This window comes from Anneissia japonica, unplaced genomic scaffold, assembly GCF_011630105.1.
Source record: "Anneissia japonica isolate Jap-2015-1 unplaced genomic scaffold, ASM1163010v1 scaffold26_len2425191_cov177, whole genome shotgun sequence".
Lineage (NCBI taxonomy): Eukaryota > Metazoa > Echinodermata > Crinoidea > Comatulida > Comatulidae > Anneissia > Anneissia japonica.
In genome coordinates this window covers 515,718-522,579 of record NW_022685220.1, presented here as the reverse complement: position 1 = coordinate 522,579, position 6,862 = coordinate 515,718, and positions in this window count along the sequence as shown.

Genomic DNA, 6,862 nt, shown 5'->3' with positions numbered 1-6,862 from the left:
GTGTTTTGATGTTTTAACACTTCCGGACAAAGTGGAAAAAATGGTGTAGGTTAACTTATAATAAGTGTTCTGAATGTTATATTGTTCATATAAAGAAAAATCTTAAAGAATATGTGACCGGATCATCATTTAATGGAAACTATATTTGAAAAATTTTACCTACGTTTAGAGATCAAAAGAATACAGCGCAAAGGTTGTCGTCTGTTGTTGAGTTGATATCGAAGAAACTTTCAAATCAAATCAAATCAAATCAAATCAAAGCGAGGGGGCCGTGGCCTGGGTGCAAAAAAGTCGTGTGACGGTGTGTCATTTGAATAATCGATTACGAGGGGCCCGGGTGCAAAAAGGTGCCACGTGTCATTTTAATAGTCGATTACGAGGGTCCCCTTTACATTCACAGGAGTGGAATAACATATACCGAAGTACGGTAAGCCTACGTGTAGGGTGTTATAATACTAAAATTTAATTCCAATTCTTTGTGAATTCTGTAGCCCTTTACTTCATAATATTTGGGAGTATTCAGTGGCGTATCTAGAGGTGCGAAGGGGGGGGGGCCACACCCCCATTTCAAGACTTCTAGATACGCCACTGGAGTATTTAAGTGTCAGTTTGTAATTTGTATAGCGGAGCCCGGCTGTGGAACATATTGGCTCGGGAATTTATATTGTATAAAGCAGTGCAGTCATGTGATTGTTATTATTTATTTATTTATTTATTTATTTGTCCTTTTCATAATTTTATATTTTATTCACGTCTTTTCTCTTAATATGATCGATGAAATAAATTTTAACAATGAAGTTTAATAGAAAGCGACTTTTTGTCCACAATTTCTACACGACACATGACAGACCACAGGCTCTGCTACAATGCCATGCCCAATGCGCGCATCTTCTTATGACGTTTTCTGTCGTAAAATCGAACTTGCTTCTGACTGGTTACAGCAAAGGGTTACAGCATGGAGGTATTATTGAGAAGGAGCTATTAAACAACTAGAGTGCTGACAAGATGGCGCAGCAATGCAGAGTTATGTGTGTGGTACCATCAAAGATGGCCGTCGTAGTAAAGCGCCACCTTCAGGCTTAGTATACATATTATTACATATTAATAAGCCCTCTGACTGACTATTATTTCATTAATGATAATGAGTAATGGTAATAACAAATCATTAAACTATTGTAGCCAAAACGAGGCCAAGTGGAGCATCTTATTCAAAAATAAAGTACCAAGGAATGAAAATTAAAATCGTGTACATTACACCTAAACACTGCAACGCTCGAGTTTCAAACATACGGGTAACTACTGTACTGAACTTTCTGAGTAACTTGAGGGCGCAATTGCAAACGATGGCGCTTAGGCGAAATTTGATTGGCTAAATCTATGGCAGCCATCTTGGATGGTACACACACACAGTTCTGCGTATTTCGAACATCGAATACATTGCAGTTAGCGCTCTAGTATTCTTATTATATCTCTATGTGTGTTCCCCGCTTTTGCATCGCGCGCGGGCATATTACCCTATAATTCACATTTTTCCGTTAGCAACAACTTGGCAACGACATGCATTTATACGCATCCAGAGAGCAGTTGTGCAATAAAGGGTTTGATTTTAACCCATTAAATATCTTTATAATGAACAGTGTTCCCCTGATTAGATTTTTTCGGACTTTTGGTATGTTATTATTTGTATATTTCAGGAACGGATTCCGTAAAATATTTATGTTAAAATTACTTCCGTGTTCATTATAATTTTCTCTAAATATTGATTAGTTCGACTATAAAGCTAAGTCAGCGTAAAACTGAAAAATACTCAGATTTCGGATTGATTTTTCGAATAGTTAACCCTCGTTAACCCTAAAATGATTTAGTTTATTGTAATCCTCAATCATTTATTAATTAATATCTGTTAAAATTAGAATTAGCGAATTTTGGCCAATTTATGGAAATTGAAGTTGAACTATACTATACTTTTAAAGGTCATGTAAATGTTCCATTAAATTCGAAACTTTTGTTGGTGGAAAATATTAATATGTTTGATATTTTATGAGAGATATATGTATCAGCTTCAAATTGGAAACGATTGCGCAGCCATAGTGATTGACTGTATGTAGTGCGCATCGAGAAAAGAAGGTGCTCTCCATTTCGCCATGTTCAATTTTTTGGTAAATTATGCCTGCTGAAAATTTGATGGCGGGGAACACATGGGACTTCAAAGGCACCGCGTAAACGTTCTTCACACGCTGCGGCAGCTTTGATCTTGGTTCATTTGCATAGCGCTGCGTGCGCGTCGCTTTTTCGTGTGATCTCCTTCTCAATAATACCTCCATGGTTACAGTAAGTTGCGCATCGCGTACTTTAGAACGTAACACCATCGCAACAAGTTCCATTCTTCAAACAAACCACCTCAGAAGGATTTTATCTTTCAAATGTTCAGGTCGATTCACAATTGCTCTCAATAAAAGCTGAAATTATCGTTGTTTTGCAATCGCTGCCTGCAAAAGAATTACGTGAAAATGAACTTGAACCAGCTCTGGGTGCTTCGAGTTAAGATTGATAGACGGAGACGAATATGAAAAGAAAACGATCATCAACCCAATCAACAAATGAAGGCCAACAGCAGACGAAAGCCTCTGTATGTAGTAGCATATCCTTTGTCTAATCTGCGTGCCACCAACAAAAGAAGGCCTGAGAAGAAACGTCATTTTGCTAGAAAAACAACCGGTCCAAGACGTAAATTGACTCGAAACGAACTAAATGCGGCCATCATCATAACCAATCAATTTGATAGTGAGCTTAGGCCTATATCATATCATACATGGACTTGGTGGGCCAACATTCTTCCACAAGGAGCAATAACAACTTCATCCCTGAACCACCTGTTATTGTTAAAAACGGGAATGAATTACTTGTGGTGGAGCATGAACCCTCCTTCACAACAAAAAACAATTCCATCCCTGAGCCAATCAAAAACGAGGAATATGTGGTAAGGCTAGACGAACAACTTTCCAACACATCAAACAATATCTATCCTATCCCCGAACCTACGCCAGACAAAAAACGAAGCATATGAATTACTTGATTACTTAAAAACATTAACAGAGCAAGAAAGCATTACCACGTCAGATCCATGGGAAAAGTACAGACCATTTGCAGAACCTACAAAATATCACATTTACAGCTTTCTTTCAGTTATCCTCTGACAACGACTTACAACGTTATGGTTATATAATTGATGATAATGTATTCTATCATTGCATTACAATTCTAGAAAATACCATCCATCAAAATGAAACAAATGTTTGATAGAACTTGAAAAAAATGTCAATTGCTTGCATGTGCCTTGCTCTCAAGTCTTCCGACAGATATCAAGCACGTCACATCATATCATATGCTTGTGAATGCATTCAGGGTGGGTACTTTGAACCAAAAGCAATTGCCAAGCAGAGGCTAAAATACTAACGATTCTAGACTTTAAGCTTAATACAATAACCTGCGTAGATTTCATACATGTACAATGCGACATAGCAATTTGTAAGACTGATAGTGTATGGGATAAAAAACTAATAGATTTAATAAGACGCAAAGCTATGAGAAACTTGGTCTACAGCCACCAGCATTTTAGATCAGTTATGTCCTCAACGATGGCATTTTGTATTTTGCAGACAACTTGTGTGCAAATGGATTTCAACTTTGACTCAGTCTTTCCTGATGTTTGTGAAATCTAAATCCTAGTCCTAATAGTTTGGTCTTTAAGGAACCTCAGGTTTTAACAGTAATAAGTTCATCGACATTAATTAAAATCGAAAGATACATAACAACGGTAAGTAGGCCTAAAATTACTTATCAATATTATTCGTAAACAATTATAATGGAGACATTAACGAAAATATTTGAAAGCTCTCTAGAAAATAATTTCATTAGACCTATTTAAATTAATAACTTTTATAATGCTACAGTACTCTTATATAGCGCATATTGTTGCAATAATTGATTCAGTTAAAGTAACAATTCTTTGATACAGTCAAAAATACGGTAAGCTCCCTGTTGACCAGAGACAACCAAGTGGTCAAATATTAATCGAACCTACTTTTTGTGAATGTGGCCTAATAGTTTATATTTCAAATATGAATAATAACCATTGAAAAGGAATAGAAGAAAATATAAAAAAATCGACCTCCTTAAAAGTTTACATGGTTAAATCAGAGAAAAAATATGAATAATTATGAATATTAACACTGGATGTTGGCAATAAACACATTTCCTAATATTATTCTATATATAATTATGATAAGATAGTTTAACTAATGAATCATGAAAACATAAAAATAAGCTGTAAAATAGGAAAACAAAATAATTCCAGTCTGAAGTCGGAGATGCTACCTCAACGTGGTAGACTGGTGTCAACATCATTTGGAAACTATGTTTGTATCATCATGGTACCATTGATGGCTAACAGCATCACGCCTAAACATACTTAATACTTTCACGACCATCATCATCATCACCATCATCAAATATGCTGCAAAATCCTGGACATGCATACTGGAGAAGGAAGTTTATAAACAATAAAATTGATTCTACCAACACTCCTTGTGATATTCCGATTTAAACAATTGCTTTATCTGATACCCGATAATTTGTTATGACATTTTACTTGTTTTCGTTGTATTGTATTTTTTTTCATAATACACTTTGGGAAATATATGGCGTACCACAAGAGCAGGTGACCTTAGCAACAATCTGGCTTACAGGAAAGGTTAAGAAATTTAGCTTTCTTGCAATTATGCATTCCGAACCTTTAATAAAACTTCTCCAGCATATTTAACTGAAGGTTTTAGCAAAGTAAAAACAGTAGACCTGCACCTTTTTAGGTCAAACAAAAATTAAAGCATTATCTAAATAAACGTGTAGATCAACAAAGTCATGTTTAGTTCCTCAGAATGTTATCTGCAAAAATCCTTCTAAATATGATTCTCAATTTCATATTTTGTTTATCACTATTTTACTGGGACCACAATAGAAACTATCTTTTATACTTAGGATTGTTTGGGTTGTCCTAATCATTAAACAAATTGTTTTTGTTTTCTTTATTTTGCTAATAAAACAAGGATCAAAATCCAATTGGCAAGGAATTACCACAGTTAAAAGAACTTTGGCTCTCAAGCCATTCCATTTTACAAAATAAAAAAAAAAAAAAGAAGAAAATCATATTAGTATGTCACTTCGTTTTCAACCATTGTTATCTTATATCTATATAATAAATTCAAAATAAAAACAATCAATCGCGAGAAAATAGGATCAATAATGTCAATTGCATAATACAAGGACATCGGGGAATTGTTCTTCTAGAGGACGGAAAATGACCTGTACGAAGCACACGCTCCCAATTTACAGTACTGTAATGTCAATTCTCTGTACTGTAATAGAATGGGGACTGTGGGAATGATTTTCCTCAGAGAGCAACTGGTCAAGGCAACAGCGATTCCAAGAGTTTGTGCGCATGTTCCTCTTCTCATTGTTTGCTTCTCTCTACACAGTAGCCATCGGGCCTCCGCTGCCAATCAGGTTATTTGTATTACCAGATATTCTGTGATCTCAATGATTAAAGTTAAAAAAATTTGCATACGTCTTTTGTTAATTTATTTGTTAAATATACAGGAATAGGAATTCTTTTGAAGAGAGGGAACGTGTTTCCATCAGATTGTATTCCAGTTTTAATAAATATATTGATAATTTCAATGATGATTAAATTGTAACATTATTATTTTATTTATAGTTTTTAAGTGCTTTTTATAGTTTATAATTTTTTTGATATTTCTGTAACTTCTATTTCTTCAGTTCCCATTTGCATTTTTTCGAGAAATCCTACCAGGTATTGCCGAGTCGTTTTGTAATTTTTTATGTTCGTTTAAATTTGAAATGGTAAAATAAATGATATGATATATGACAACCAGATAGCAGGCCCTAGCATACCCTGCAATTCACCCTACGGTCCGCCACTGCAATTGTTGTGCTGCTAACCCTCTTGGAGCCCCACTTTTTTCGGCCCGGGGCCTTAGTTTCACAATTGGAATAAAAATACACAATCAAAAACTGCATTCCTATATTTATTTTCCTTTATTCAAACCCTACCACAACACAGGTTGGAATAATCTGTTAAGTTATACTTTTAGTCCTAATATGAATCCTATTCATAAACATCAATGAAGCATATCTATTGTGATAATTATCACTGGTTTACACTATATTATAATCAACAAATTTAAAGAAAAAACAATGTAAGAAAAAAAATTATCAGGGTACAAAATATACACAAAACAATAAATAATTAACTATATAAAATTATTTACAATGAATTCACTCTGAATATAATTCTTCAATATGACTGAATAACTCAAATTTACAATATATTTTGGACAATTGATTAACCACTTTTGCAGCACTATCATTATTCGTTATTTAAAATAACAAAATTATTTAATGATATAGGTCTTTACTGTATTATTTACCAACAGTATGAAAATGATTATAAACAATAACAGTACAGTACTATCAGCATTTTACAATTAAAAGGTTAATAAAAAAAATACTAAAATAGAAAGGCAACTGTTTTGATACACATGTAAATGGGGTAACCGGTAAAATTCAAACTATCTATTACGTAAAATATTCCAGAATGTCTTGGAATCCTCTACATGGATTGGAGGAAATAACATGCCATATGTTTGTCAGTCATTCTAATAATGCATTGAGAATGGACATTTTTCCAGAGTCGATCAAACGTAACAACCAACCAATCAGAACAGGGTCAGGGAATACTGTACACACGTCCTACGAACAGTGGGGAGGGAAAAGTGAGAGGCAA